The sequence below is a fragment of the Diceros bicornis genome, chromosome 26, assembly GCF_020826845.1.
Source record: "Diceros bicornis minor isolate mBicDic1 chromosome 26, mDicBic1.mat.cur, whole genome shotgun sequence".
NCBI classification, from domain to species: Eukaryota; Metazoa; Chordata; class Mammalia; order Perissodactyla; family Rhinocerotidae; genus Diceros; species Diceros bicornis.
Window position 1 is genome coordinate 22,356,027 of NC_080765.1, and position 15,793 is coordinate 22,371,819.

Sequence of the window (15,793 nt, forward strand, 5' to 3'; positions counted from 1 at the left end):
ATATTTTTGCAAAAAGCTTTTTCTCTATTTTGGAAAATTGCCTTAGGCTAGATTCCCAGAAGGGCCCAAGGGTATGAAGATTTTTTTTCTTTTTTTTTATAAACCTTTTATTTTAGAATAGTTTCAGATTCAGTATGAACATTTTTAAGGAGCATCATCAGCTATTTTCCAGAAAAGTTTTACCAGTTTATTCTTCCAACTGTAGATAAATATAGTCATCAGGATTGTAAGAAAATTGTAGCAAATTTAACAGGTTAAAAAATGGCTTTTCATTGTTACTCAATATCTTTTTTTTTTGGTAGGAAAAGTTATCACCAAGTTAGATTTTATTTTTGTCTGTTTATAGGAGACAGATCCCTTATGCTTACTTTACTTACCTAAGCATCCTTTATACTTTAATTTATTAAAAATGGTGCTTTAACATATTTTTTTTCACGGTCTTAACTTGGTTACTTTTTTTTTTTTTTTTTAATTTTTTATTTATGTATTTTTTCCCCCAAAGCCCCAGTAGATAGTTGGATGTCATAGCTGCACATCCCTCTAGTTGCTGTATGTGGGACGCGGCCTCAGCATGGCCGGAGAAGTGGTGCGTCGGTGTGCGCCCGGGATCCGAACCCGGGCCGCCAGCAGCGGAGCGCGCGCACCCAACCGCCCAGCCACGGGGCCGGCCCTACTTGGTTACTTTTTTTTATTGCAGTAAAACACACATAATATAAAATTTACCATTTTAAGGCATACACTTAAGTCACATTAAAGTACATTCACCGTGTTGTGCAGCTATCACCACTCTCTAGTTCCAGAGCTTTTCATTACCCCAAAGGAAACCCTGTACCCATTGGCAGTCACTACCCATTTCCTTCTCCCCTTAGCTCCTGGGAACCACAAATTGCTTTTCGTCTCTATGGATATACTTATTCTGGGTATTTCATATAAATGGAATCATACAATATATGGCCTCTCATATTTTAAAGCAGAAAAAAAAGATGGGTTAGATTAAGTAAAGTTTGAATTGAATCTGCATACTATAGTTTGAAAATTGACTATGGCAGCAGTCTTGAATTCAGCATATTTAGTTGGTCAAGACTCGCCATTCCTGGTTTACAGTTGTTGTCAGTGGACAGAGGGCTACAGGCCTTGGGGTAGGAGGGAAGCTAAAGTAGAGACAAAGATAGGAAAAGTATGGTTCTTGCAGAGTGAAAGCAAATTAAATGACAGCACAGTCCATGGTTGGGAATATACAGGAAATTTCTGGAGGTTAACCTTTACAGCAGTGTGATTTGGAGAACTTTTAGGTAAGGTGCTTCCCTCTGTGTCATCAAAAAATAGCAACAACAACAACAAGATAGCCAGCTTAAAAACTAATGAATAAGTTTGTGACCGTATCTAATACATAAGACCTCAGGAAATGTGTGAATTTTTGGTTAAGAGTGGTGTTGAGGACGACAAGGATAAGCAGAGAGGGTTCAGGGGCAGCTGTTTCTCAGGGTTTGACATCTTCACTGAGTCCTGGCTGGTGGGAAAGTGTTGTGTTTCTAGGTGAGTGGTTTTCATTTTTCAGGTAGAATTCCAAATGGGAATTCTCATTATTATAATGGGAATTAATAATTCCCATTATTCCAAAATGAAGTGAGGCCTTCAGAGTTTGATCAGGCACCCACAGAGATGGAATGCTTGTTGTAGATAGAGGATTTTATTTATTGAATCAAATATAGCTTCCATGGTAAATTCATAAGTGGACAACTCAATGTCTTGTTTTGATTGATCTGTTAATTGTTTCCCCAGAGCCTGATCCTCTTGCGGTGCGGTGGAGTGGGGTGGATGTGAATCCACGAAGCCAAAATCAGAGCTTGGATCAGGGATACTTCAGTCCCCAAGTAGGCGGTGGTCTAACTCATTTATTTCAACACTGTTTATGATTAAGCAGTTAAGGACAGGAGATTTTTGCAGCAAGTATTTAGAAGGTGTACACTTCAGTGTTGAGTGATTTTACTTTCCTAGGTGTCTAAAGAACACTGTAAGCCCATGATTAAGAGCATGGCTTTGGGGCTTGGATTTGAATCCTGGCTCTGCCACTTACCCGAGTGTTGTGATCTGGGACAAGTTACTTAATCTCTCTGGGCCTCAATTTCCTCATCTATGCAATGGGATTGTTACGATGATTAAAGAAGTTATGATGTCAAGTCCTTAGGACAGTGCCTGGTATGTACTAAGTAAATGTTAGCTTTTTAAGTTATCACCATTGACTAACTAGTTTACAGCCTCTAATATAAGACACAGAGTTAAAATAATTTCTACAACAAACATTTATTAAGTGCCTACTGTGTGCTAGACCCTGGGAGCGTAGAGATGAATAGGAAGTAGTCTCTGCCTCTGTACTCCCAGGCTACTGGAGAGGCCTGTGCATTAGTAGGTAATTTCTTTTTTTGCTAGTTGTTCTCTCTGTTTTGTTTTGTTTTTTTAAACAAATGAACATTGTACAAAATTTAAATGATAACAAGAGAGTGTACAGAGAAAAGAAGCCTCTTTCCTTTCTCCTGTCCCCAGAACCCCATTCCCTTCTCTAGAGGCAACCACCATTACCAGTTAAAAAAAAAAGTGTGTATATGCATGTATGTGTATACATATTTTTTCATATTCCCCACTCTGCCTCCACTCATGGGTAGCATACACACTGTTACACTGTTTTGTGCCTTTTAAAAAAATTTAATGTATATTGGACATAGTTCCATATACACATATGTATAGAGCTTTCTCACTGTTTTTTACAGTTGCATAATATTCTATGGTATGGGTGTACTTTATTTAACCAATCTTGTTTCGATGGAAATTTAGGTTCCCAATCTTTTGTTTTACAAAGAGTGATGACATGAAGATCCTTTTACGCATAAACTTTTGGAGGAAGAAATCTCTAAAAGTATACTTGCTGGGTGAAGTTCTATGCATTTAAAATTTTATAAATATTGCTAAATCGTCTTCCATTGAGGTGGTACTAGTTTATGTACTTGGCAGCGTTGAATGAGAGCGAAAGAGATAATTTCAGTTCACTGTATTCAGTGTAACGTTAGGAAGCCCTGAAAGAATGACCGGCCTTGCTAAGGGGAACTACAGTAGGCTTCGCAGAGGTGGTGACATTTTCCAGGAGACTTAATGGATAGGTTGGAGTTTTCTAGGTAGAGAAGAGCATTCTAGGTAGAGGAGAATGGCATAAGTGAAGACATGAAACTGTATATAACAGAGGGAAAGTGAGAAGTTGGGTCTGGCTGAGGCGCAGGATGGGTGAGGAGTCTGGATAAGGGGGTGTGAGGTGAAGCTTAAGTGAAGCTCAAGGGGCAGGTTAGGGCCAGGTGATGGCAGTGATTTGATCACCCCCACTGGTCAGGTGGCAAAGACACTGGATGATGGCGAGGGGTTTGCAGTCGAAAGATACTTGAGAGAGAATTTACAAACCAGTTTTTTAGCAATCATTTATTACTTGAAGGAAACTTTCTAGACTTGATAAAACCTGAATCATAAAGCTGGAAGTGCTTTAATGCAGAAGTGTTTTTAGCGTGTGGGATTTTCTGTGCCCTGTAGGCCCATAGGGTTTCTTGCAGGTGTCTCAAGTGCTGGATTTGGGAGTATATAGGGGTTTGAGTTCCCCTCCCCTACTCCCATTAATGAAGCAGAGTCTCTGACTGACTGAGTCTATTTTTTATATTGAGATTCTATGCAATATTTCTTTCTTAAAAAAAACAAAAGAAACTCCCACAACTTTTGCTGCGAGAATCATGGATCTAATCCCAAACCCACGTGGTCTCAAACACAAATAGAAGCCTGGAGGATGTGTGGTGCATCTTTTATTCTTTGTTTGCAGCAGTGGTAAGTGATCTGTATAAAAATGAAAGTGAAGACAGTTGGCATTCTTGGGATTTTTTTGAGCGTTTAGTTGTCTTGTTATCTGGGATTTTTGTTTATTCGGTTTCTTCCTTGTTTTAAAGCTTATTGACTCACCAGTGAAATATACAGTGAAATAATGTTGCTCATTTCTGGTTAAGGATGCCAAGGGATTTAGATACATTATGTCATTTACTTCTCACAGCTATCTGGCGAGGAGTATTGTGGTAAGTCCATTTTGCAAGTGAAGAACCTGAGGCTCAGAGAGCTTAAGTCATTTGCTCAAGGTCATGCATAAAGTAAGTGGTAAAGTTAGAAATCAGGATGCAGATCTGGGGCTGACTACAGAGCCCACACCCTTCACAGTTACACTGAACAAACGATTCATTTTATGGCATGCCCAGGGTAGGGAGTACCTGGCCACCTGTACAGTGGAAGGGCACAGGTGGAATGGTGTGGAATTTCTAGTCCTTGGCTTTGCACTGTTGCCCATACTGAAGGAGCAGAGCAGCTGGGGTAGGACTGAATCAAAAGCAGCACTTTATCTTTACTTCCCTGCCACTCCTTTTCCCCATGTTCTAGCAGGTCGGTTGAGAACTGTGGGAAGGGTGATACATGCTCCCCTCTCAAGCTAATCGTGCTTGTTGTGTGTGGATTGGAGGCTGATGGAAAACTGCATGTAGAGTCATCCCTTCATTATCCAGGGATGTGAGCAAGGCCAAGGTTCCTGGCAGGGTTGGGTAGTTGGACAGGAGCTAAGTACCCATTTCCTTTCTCCTGTGTACCCCCCATCTGCCAAAAAAAAAAAAAACAACCTGTTGCCATTCTGCCTCTCTAACCCAGTGAATCTCCAGTGGGATGGAGGAAGGAATCATGTATTATTCCACTATTACAGTATAGTTTTCTATATTGTAAAAGTTATAGCTTTTTAAAATCATAGTTTTGATTACCAAACATACTACTGAAAGTAAAACTTAACAAAACTGCATCGACTAGTAGTGCTGTGCAGACCCTGGAACACAGGAGAGTCCCTGGCTGGGGAGAGATGCTCTCACGAGAGCATGCGCTGTCTATTCCCTGTGTGGCTAGTAGTCGTCTATGATGATGGGAGGAGCAGTCAGAACCTCCCAGCCAGGAAGAGTCACTTCCTACTGAACACAGATCTCTGCTTGTGCAGCACCATCACACTTCCTGCATAATGTGGCCCTGTCAGAGGTCCCCCAGCAGCTGATTTCATGGGCGTCGTTGTGTATGTTGTGTGGGATTCGTAAGCACCCTTTGGCAATTGGTAACGATACTTGGAGAGCCTTCTAGTAATGTGACTGATCATGGATTAAGAATTAAAGTATTACATGGCACTGGGTGTCTTGAGAGGGACAAGCTAGTGATAACTTAGGGGACTTTGCCTTTATAAAAGCAAATCCAAACATGGAGTTTGGGCAAGAGAAACTTATAGTGAGGGAGGGGTGACTATATTAGCAAATATTTGCATAGTGCTTTATAATCAACGCGCAGTATACACACCTGATTGCATTTAATACTAAGGATGCTCCAAGAGCTTGCAGGATTTGCCCGGAGTTACACAGGCTGTGCTCTGGAGCTGGGACTGGCTCTAACCTGGTATTTTCTCTGCCTGCCATGCTGTGGCCGAGTACTTCTCAGTGTTAGCACAGGTTCCCATGAAGCCCGTTTGTTCTCTCATTGCTCGTGTAGAGGGCACCCTTTCTGTGTTCCCTTATTCCTACCTTGGTGCATGTTCAGGAGGTTGTCATCTGTACCCCAGGTGGGGGCTGTATTGGAGCACATTCTTCTGGGCTCTGTATCTGTCCTCTCATTTGTTCCTTCCCACAGGAGTGATTTATCTCCTGGTTTATTTATGATGGTTCACTGGGGAGAGCCTAACACCATTGGCCCACATCTGCCAGGTGCGAGGTCACTGCATCAGAACACTGCCTGTCTTGGTGCTTTACTCTCTCACCTGCTTACCCTCAAGAGAAGCTTGTCTTCCTCTGTGTCCTGCCTTCCTGTTGTAGCTGGGCCTGAGTGGGCAAGGTCAATTCAGGATGGGAAGGAGGCGGCATTGCAGCTTTGCCAGTCGTGAAAAGGACATTGGCCTTTGATCTGCACTTGGTTTCTTGAGACTATATAGCAACTCTCTAGAACCTGGAGGAGAGAAAGGAACTGGTTATACTCCCAAATCCCAACAGTTTGTAGTATAGTCTGGAGATTTTTGCCAAAATTTCAAACAAATGTTATTTTAACTGTTATTTGAAATGCCAATTCTGTCTGGGAATAATTCAGGATGAAGGTGGTATGGGTTTTACAAGAGACTTGCTCTTAAACAGTGCAAGTGGTAACAGCAGCTGAAATGAAATTATTTACATATGAGCTGTCGTGTTAATTGTGATTTCAGATTTGCAGCGTGCTTTTATCAGACTCATTCATTACCTGATTTCCTGCGATGCAGGGTATGCCAGCTCATTCATCATCCTTACAGTGCTCGAAGCAGAACTCCTCAGTACTTCTTTAAGGGGTAGAGGAGCTGTCAGTGGGAAAGGGCTCTGGTGGCACTCCTCCATGACTAGACTTGACCAATAACTGGTTGACTTTGGGCAAAATTCTCTCTCTGAGCTTTATTTTCCTCATCTGTAAAATGAGGTTGGACTTGCTGTTCTCTGGGGTTTGTTTATTTTTCTCTTAAGATTCCATGATCCTTTTTTAGGATTTCTTGGTAGCATGACTTGAGTTAATGTGCTCAGTAAGTATCTTTTGAGTTTCATTGACTAGGCATGCAGGCGCAAACATTCATCCTCCTGGGATATGTACCTGGGAGAGAGAAGCAGATGGGATTGTGAAGAGGGAGCCTATTCTTGGCTATATATTACTCATTTATTTTAGGCAGTTTCTTGCAGAATAACTATTTTTATCATTTGCTTTTTTGGCTGTCTAATTAAAGCCTTCTGACTGGAATATAAATAAGTATATAAAATATCTGTATTTTAGTTTCTTGGGGGGTATGGTGGTTGCCCAACCAGCAGATACACAGGTTTAATGTTTAGGTTATGTAATATCTTTTTTCAGAAACAATGTGTAATGGTGAACCTCGCATCTGAGAGAATAAGGTGCTCTCCTCCTTCCTGTTGTACCGTTTTCTCACTTTCGCTTCCTTCTGTGCCCGGCTAGCTTGGAGCAGTGAGCAGCAACGTGGAGGGGACCAACCCAACAGATGAGATTTTAAAAAAACTTTTTATTTGGAAATAATTTCAAACTGACAGATTGCAAGGAATGAGTAGTACAAAGAACACTCTTATAGACTTTACCCGAACTCACCTGTTGTTAATATTTGCCCTGCTTGCTTTATTATTTGCATTTTCTCTGTCTCTGTATATATATGCGTATATATATATACACACAGTATTTTTTTTCTGAACTGTTTGAGAGTAAGTTGCCTACATCATGGCCCATTACCCCTATAGTGTATTTCCTAATAGGGGTATTCTCTTACATAACCGCAGTGTGGTTAGCAACTTCAGTTAATTTAACATTGATTCAGTACTTTTATCTGATCTACCATCTATATTCCATTTTTGTCAGTTGGCCCAATTATGCCCTTTATAGCACTTTTTCCCTCCAGTTGAGGATCTGGTCTAGAATCAGGTGTAGCATTTACTTGTCATGACTCTTTCGTCTTCTTTAGATTTGTTGTAAATTTTTGAAACCAGTACACCTGTTCACTGGTGGCTAATTGTTGCCTCTTGTTTTTATGTATCGTCTAGTAGTGCAGGGATAGGTTTTCCCAGCATAAAACATACTGTCCTCTGTGTACAAGATGTTTCCTCTAATTGGGCCCCATGGGGACAGAATATGCCACCTTGACCTTATCACTACCACAGTGGGACTAGTTGGGCTTTCTGGCCCCGACGCCTGGCAGTCATCCTGCTCCTAACTCAAGGTCCTCAGCAGTTCACAGATCCCTTTTGTTCATGAGAGAGACAGAGAATCTGGGCACTTGGTGCAAACCCAAGAAACACTGGGGAGACTGTCTTGCCATTGGTCAAGTTTATGGTAGTTTTAGACTATAGCAGAAAAGTACCTTTTAATGACTAGAATTATGTTCAGATGCAGCCACAGCATATGTTTTAATCAAATACTAAGTATCTGCGTGATCATAGTGTACAAAGGTAAGACAACAAGGAGCCCTTCTGAGGCAAATGCAGACTTCAGTAGTTAGTTCCAGACAGGTATTCATAGATTTGTGGGAAGTGCATCTACCTGGCCTTGCTTTCCCAGAACACGGTGTGGCTCTTTTGTTTCTTTCCTTCAGTAGGAGACATTTTTTTTTCCTGCAACTTTTGTATATAATTTTCTGAGTTAATTACTTGAATGTATATCTCTACCACTAGAGTCTCCTTCCTTTAGCCTGGCCTCTACCTCTCTTTCACAAACAGGTGAAGGGAAACCACCTCGATGTGGGTGAGGATGGGACTGAGAGCCAGGAGACCTGGCTTGCCACTCACTAGCTGTGCCTTTGAGCAGGGCATTCAGCACCCCAGGGGTTCAGCACCTTCACCTCTGAGTGCTAGACTTCAGAGGTTCAACTGGTTTCCCCAGTTTGCTTTTAGAGAAATAAAGTGAGATTTCTGTTTCATCATGATGTGTTTAGTTTGTTTTGCTGAGCAAGACTTGCCTTGAGCTAACATCTGTTGCCAGTCTTCCTCTATTTTGTATGTGAGTCGCTGTCGCAGTGTGGCCACTGATAGATGAGTGGTATAGGTCTGTGCCTGGGAACCGAACCTGGGCCGCCGAAGCGGAGCACGTCTGACTTAACCACTAGGCCACTGGGACTGGCCCTAGTTTGTTTTCTGAAAAGAACAGCATCAGCAGGTTGAGGCACAAAAGAATAGTGACAGGAAAGGTGGGAAGATGACTTGTTCTGAATACCGTTTTCCTGCCTTTGTTTCTCTGGTGTACTTTCTTGCTTTCTAGTGTTTTGAGCTGTCTTCAGGAGTGGTTAGAGAGATGTCACATTGATTCTCATCAGGCCTTATGTTAAGCTTAGTGTTTTGTCTCATACTTATATGCAGGCCTAAAGGTCAAAGAGGTTTTTTTCCTTGTGTGTTTTCTTTGCAGTGATGAAGAGTGTAGGGAAGAATGAGAGTGTTCTTTTGAGAGTTGAGACATCCATGATAATCCTGTTAGCTTCTGGAGAAAGTTTATATGAGATTGAATTTCTTTGCTAATGGCATCTGTTGTAACACACCAGGTATGTTTTGTGTACTTTCTAAGCTTGGTCAGCAGCTAGTCTAGAATCTCTTTTCTCAGAAACTTTCTTTATATACAAGCAAATAGACTAATAAAATTATTCTAGATATGCCACAGGAAAATTTGAGTGGGACTCTGGGATGCTAGCCCTCGTTTTTTTAGGTTTGGTCTCGAGGAGGCCATGAACCTGAATATAGGAAGCCCATATGATTCACCTCCTTGTAGGATATACAAAATGTGGCTCCTGGAAAAGGTGGCAAAAAGCTCCTTTAAAAAAGAGTCATTTTTTCCCCGATACCAATTTTGTAAAAGGTTATGCTTTCGAGGAGGGTGTTTTAGAGGCAGGGAAAACATTACAGATTTAATCAGGGTTTGAGAAAACTGTCATCTAGGTTCCTTGTCTTAAGGGACAAAGCACCATATTATCCACCTTCAGTCTCAGTGTTTTTTAAGATAAATTAAGAGCAGTCTCCTGTTTTTCAAAACATATTCCTTGAGTGCTTATGAGCGAAGGTCATTATGAACAGCCCTTAAGGGGGGAATTTAAACAGAGTCATAGGTATCTTGAATTTGGAGGAATTACCAGCTTTCCTGAGAAGTTGAAAGTGATATTAACAGTGTACTTGTTCCTTTTACTCTCCTGAATTTGGTCTATTTGAGCACCAGTCCATGCTGGATGTGATAGAAAATACGAACGTACTAGGCAGAGTCTCTTTCCAGACGGTTTATGTTCTGGTTAGGGAGAGAGGCCTAGTATCTATGACATGTGAACAGTTACAGATATGACTTTCAGGCCTTACTTTATTCCTGGCATTGTATTTACTATGTGCTTTACCTAGATTATTTGTTTTACTCTTCAGAACAACCCCATGTGTTAGATTCTCTTATCATCCCCAGTTGTGAAGAGGAAGAAGAGTGACAGATTAAATAACTAGGCCAGGGTTCAGGTGCATTCTGATTTGAACCCAAGGAACCCAACACCAGAGCCTGTGCTCTTTAATTGTGTCATTCTGAAATGACCAGAGAACAGTGCCATGGGCGGAACTCTGTGGTACTGATTACAGACAAAGATAAAAGACGAAAACAAGGAATCCGTACTATAAACTTTGTAAGAAATTTCATGAAGGTTGAACTATGAATTGCAGACCGAGGAGCAAATGCAGGATGGGAACACACATCTGCTTATGAGGCCACGAGTGTTCAGACTGAAGTGATGGCTTCCTGTGGTGGGTAATGGTGAATCAGGCATGCTTTCCTTCTTTCCTCCTAGGAAACTTCTCTGCGTTCTTCAAAACCCAAAATACCTTATCACCTCTGTGGAGCTTTCCCTGTCTCCTTCAGCCAGAGTTCTCTTTGGGCTCCTGTAGCCGTTTATACATATGTCACTGCTATAGGATGTAAACTGTCATGTTCTACTTTTTTATCCATAGGTTCTACGCTCTCCCGCAGGCCACCTCCAATTCTTTGAAGTCAAGGACAGTCTTACTCATCTTTGTAGCTCAGGGGCTTAATGCAGTATAAGTTACTTAGTGAGTATTGAGCTTATTCGTTGGTTGAATGAATAGTTGGGTTTCTCAGTCAGTCCAGATTTAAAGGCTCTTTTAAGCTAGATTTAGAATAATTGGGGCAGAAAGTCTATATTTAGGAGAATTTATGTGGTAGTGAAGTACAAGTTGGATTGGAATTGGGAAAACTGACATCAAGGCAGCCAGGTAAAAGAAATTATGGTAATCAAGGCAGGAGGTGATTAGGCCCTGGTAGAAGTGGTAGTGAGGGAAAAGGTACAAATCTAAGAACTCGTGTAAAGCAGGAATCAGCAGACCTGATGACTTCATTGTGGGCATAGAGGATACGGGGAAGAGTCAAAGAAGATTTCAAATTATGTGACCCTTCCCCTTTCAAGTTTTTCTCATAATTTATTAGGTGATTATGAGTGTTGGTTGACTTAGTAGTTCCTTAATAAAGGAGTCAGTAATATAGGTCTCTGGACTGCTGAACCATGAGCAGTGTAATCAAAGGAGCAGATCAAGTCAAGGCAGGCACAGTTGAAAGCTCCTCTGCTTTGTGGATTTTAACTCTTTCTGGAACAGAACGCTTTGGCTTATTTTAGATACATACATAGCTCTCGAAGAGTATATATTCTGAGCCCAGTTTGATTCTTCATCTTGCCTAAGGATTTTAATTTGCTAATGAGGTAAGCCGAGTCACTCTTGGGGAAGCATATGGGATTGCTTACTTTCTGCAACAATACTTTCTGTTGCCGCCTGGCAGCTCTGAAGACAAACGGTTGATGGTTCCCTGGAATCAAGGAGTCTCACGCTCAGACTTCACCTGCAGGCCAGTCACGAGTCCCCAGATTGCTCTTAATAGTTGTGCTGAGAAAGGAAAAACATAATTTCTAAATTCAAAGTCTGAAAATACCAACCTGAATGTTAAAAATAAGTATAACTGGGGCCGGCCTGGTGGCATAGTGGTTGAGTTCGCGTGCTCTGCTTTGGCGGCCCAGGTTTCGTGGGTTCAGATCCCAGGCATGGACCTACACGTCGTTCGTCAAGCCATGCTGTCGTGGTGTCCTGTGTCCAAAATAGAGGAAGATTGGCCACAGATGTTAGCTCAAGGCCAATCTTCCTCACCCCCCCCGCCCCCCAAAAATATATATATATAACATTGTTTTAAAAATTGAATATGTATACTTACAGAAAAGTGCACAAGTCATAATGTAAAGTGACCATCCTTGTGTAACTAACACCCAGATCAAGAAAATAGAGGGGCTGGCTCAGTGCCATAGTGGTTAAGTTCACACATTCCGCTTTGGTGGCCTGGGGTCTCCCGTTTGGATCCTGGGTACGGACCTACTCACGGCTCTTCAAGCCATGCTGAGGCGGCGTCCCATATAGAAGAGCTACAACTCTACAACTATGATACACTACTATGTACTGGGGCTTTGGGGAGAAAAAGGAAAAAAAAGAGGAAGATTGGCAATAGATGTTATCGCAGGGCCAATCTTCCTCAAAAAAAAAAAAAAAGAGAGAGAAATTGAAAATAGAATATTACCAGCATCCCAGAATCCCTCTTCCCCAAAGGTAGCCGCTATTCTGATGATAACACCACAGATTTGTTTTGCTTGTTTTTAAAGATTAACCTAAAATGAATAACGAAGGATGTGTTTTGGCTTCTTTCACTCAACATTGTGTTTGAAATTCATCCATGTTGCGTGTAGCAATATTCATTTGTTCTTGTTGTCTTAGAATATTGTTGTGATGAATAAACCACAGTTTATTTTTCCATTCCACTGGTAATGGACATTTGGGTTCTTTTGAAGTTTTTGGATGTTATGAATAATAGTGCTGTGAATATTTTTTTTGATATACATGCACAAACTTCTGTTGGATATATTATCGAGGAATAGAATTGCAGGGACATAAAGTGCATATGTTCAGCTGCCAAGTGGTTTTCCAAAGTGGTTATATCAGTATATACTCCCATCAGCAGCAGTATATGCATGTTCTGGTTGCTCAGTATCCTGCCAACACTTGTTACTGTCTTTTCAATTTTAGCCATTCTGGTGGATTTGTAGCACCATCTTGTTGTTTTTAATTTGCTTTTCCCTGATTACTAATGAGGTTGAGCACTTATTTTACATATAGGCTTTTTGAATAACCTCTTTTATGACTAGCTGTTTGCCTGTCAAAGAACTGAGTTGTCTTTTCCTTATTGATTTATAGAAGTTATTTTATACTCTAATATGAGTTCTCTGTTAGTTATCTATATTGGAAATATCTTCTCCCATTTTGTGGCTTTCTTTTACACTCTCTTCATTGTGCCATTTGATGTACATTTCGATTTATCAATTTTTCCTTTATGTTTAGTCCTTTTATGTGTCCTGTTCAAGAAATTTTTCCCTAGCCTAAGGTCATGAAGGTGTTCTATATTATTTCATAGAAGCTTTATTGTTTTACCTCTCACATTTTATGTATGTCTGCAGTCCAGCTGGAACTTTTTTTGTGTAAATGTTTCTCACTTGGTTTTAAGCTAATCTTATCTTTTGTACTTCAAGATCTGGTCTTAAATCCCAATCAAGCACAAGATGGGAAGCAGTTGGATGTATCTGAATCCTGAGTGTTCTTCATAAATTAGTCAGTGCGGTGCTTGAATAGCCTCTGGGAACTGAAGCCTTCTCTCCCTACCGCACCATGGTTTTTGTTTAATGTTCTTTGTCCCTTTATTACTTGAAAGTGTAGTCTGCGCAGCATATTACCACATCCTTACTTGCCATTAATTCCTTAACCCACTGCAGTCTGGATTCTGGCTTTACCTCCTGCTTGAAATAGCTGGCAAAGGTCCTAGTGGCCTTCTTGCCGAGTGGGAGTTCTCCAGCATCTGTCAACCATTTGCAGGTCTTGAACGTATCCTTTATGTCTTTCCATCTCTGTTCTGATTGTATGACCTTGGCAGAGTCTCAGCCTTCTTTCTCACTCCTATAAACTTAAATAGTTTCATTCTAAAATCCAGTTGGAAAAGCCTCTCTAGATATGTTTGGGACGAAGCCCTTAGGTCTGAGGGCATGAATCTCCAGTTTCTAATTAGGCCTGTCCACTTGTATTGTTTCGCTTGGTCTGTTTTCATTTGGTATCTAAGACCAATTAAAAATGATAGCAGCCATAACTACGAATTAGATAATTCCTTAGAGTTTATGTAGCAGCTTTACATGGATCACTTCATTTAATCCTTATAACACCCTCTGAGATAAATATTAGTATTGCAGTTATAGAAGTGATTGAAAATGCGAACAGCACATTATTTGTTATTGTTGAGAGACACCTGGTGATGCCACCGGATTAGGTTTTGGAGTTTCCTCTTTCATGTAACCATCACTTGGTGAGATCATCCATCCTGTGATTTTTGTGGATACTTGTGTCTTTCCACTTTCTGTGGAAATGTTAGCTTCTTGGGTTGGAGCAGGGCGGGTGGGGTGGATGAGACTAGGAATGGAGATTGAGTTGGATTCTTTGGGGAGATTGTCAGGAACTTACCCCAGCAGCCTTTAATACATGGCTGATAATTGTCAAGTTCACAAACTTTTGCCTCAAGAACCAATAGGAAATAAACCTTAGTGGTTGATTGCCTGAATGTGATGAGCTCAGGTTTTTTCCAGGGTCTGCTCTAAAGTGATTACTACAAGAAAAAACTGGGGAGCAGGTATGACTTGAAGATGTGTCCTTTGTTTTCAGGAACTCATTTTGGCTCCAGAAGAACTATTGATTTATCTTAACTAAATAGCTGACTTTAGTTCAACAAATATCTGTTAATTTGTGTTTATTTTTACTTGTGGCCGGTAAGTTGCTTTAATGTGTGAGATTTCCCTTTGATTCTTTTAAAGCTTCCCACAAATCTTTTTTTTTGAATAGCAAATCCTTTTTTCAAATGAAATGGTACACCAAGTCGATTTATGAAACAGACCAAAGCATTCTTTTATTTATGTAAATTCATTTTAGAAATTTTAATTTACAGCATTTGCTTAGAAATTCTGTCATTGAGAATAATGAGGCTGTTTTGATGAACACAAAAACTTGAAACAGGTTAAAGATGCAGTCTTCTTTTAGTCCCTTATTCCAGTTATTTCTGCATTTGAAAAAATTGTTCCGTTTTTAATAAAACAGCTTAATTTGCAATTCAAGGATATTTTTCAGTTGAACTGATAATATTGGTTTGAAAAAGGAGTAGAGGGCTAATCTTTATCATAAATATAAAATTCAGACAAGAAAGTCCCTCAAACTCACAAGTGCTAAAACTCTTGTACAATAATTCATCACACAATGTGTGAGAGTTCAGTTGTCATTGCACAGCCATCATACCATGACTGCAGCGTGGGAGGGACAGCTGTGCCTGGCACTGCTTGAATGTGGCCCTCGTGTGCTCGCACGTGCTATTCGATGTAGATGGGCTGGTGCAAGCCTGATTCAGCCTCTAATTAGTACTAGCCCTAAGAAATGCTGGTTTATCCACAGAGGTGGCCCAAGTTCCTCAGTCTCCTCAAAAGTTAATTACCAAGTGCAGCCTCTGGTAATATTACAGTGTGATACATAACACATTTGAGTGTGGACTTGTTTTAAAATGCAGTTTTTATAGTCAGCTCTCACTCTGGGGGCATTAGAGAGGATCTGGAAAATGGAGGAGTGGGGAAGGTGGTTGGGAAGAAAGAAATTAAGAGATAATTAAGAAATAACAACTGCTCTTGATTATCTTTAGGTAGATTAATGCCAGTGAGGGTTCAGAAATGGTCTGGGAATGCTCACCTTTTGCAGACAGGTTGTGTGAAGGAGTGTTTACTCAAACTCATTGCTACAGCTGACGTCCCTTACTTCAGTGAGAGAAGAGGAAGTGGGTTTGGGGCTCCAAATGGAAGAGGGAGAGGAGGAGCATTGGGGGCCTTGGACCCCTCTCCTCTTGTTCTCCCTGAGCATTTCTGCTGAGAGTCTTCCTCTCTGGGTCTGTGGTAGGAGGTGCTGTCTAATTTTGAGTCCCTGATTAGCTTGGCTCTTAGCTGTACCTTAATCTTGGTTGGCTGCTCATGCGAGATTGAGAGAATGTCTCCTGAAGCGCCTTCAGAATACCCCAAGAATCCATACAGCAAGTTTGACTATAATTGCTTTGACTA

The 15,793-nt window shown here is 40.9% G+C and overlaps 1 protein-coding gene across 6 annotated transcripts in view; it reads left to right on the top strand.

Annotated features, from left to right (window-relative positions):
* XPO6 (exportin 6) overlaps positions 1-15,793 on the top strand; it is a 112,710-nt gene that overhangs the window by 16,165 nt on the left and 80,752 nt on the right. The gene's annotated exons all lie outside the window — the stretch shown is intronic.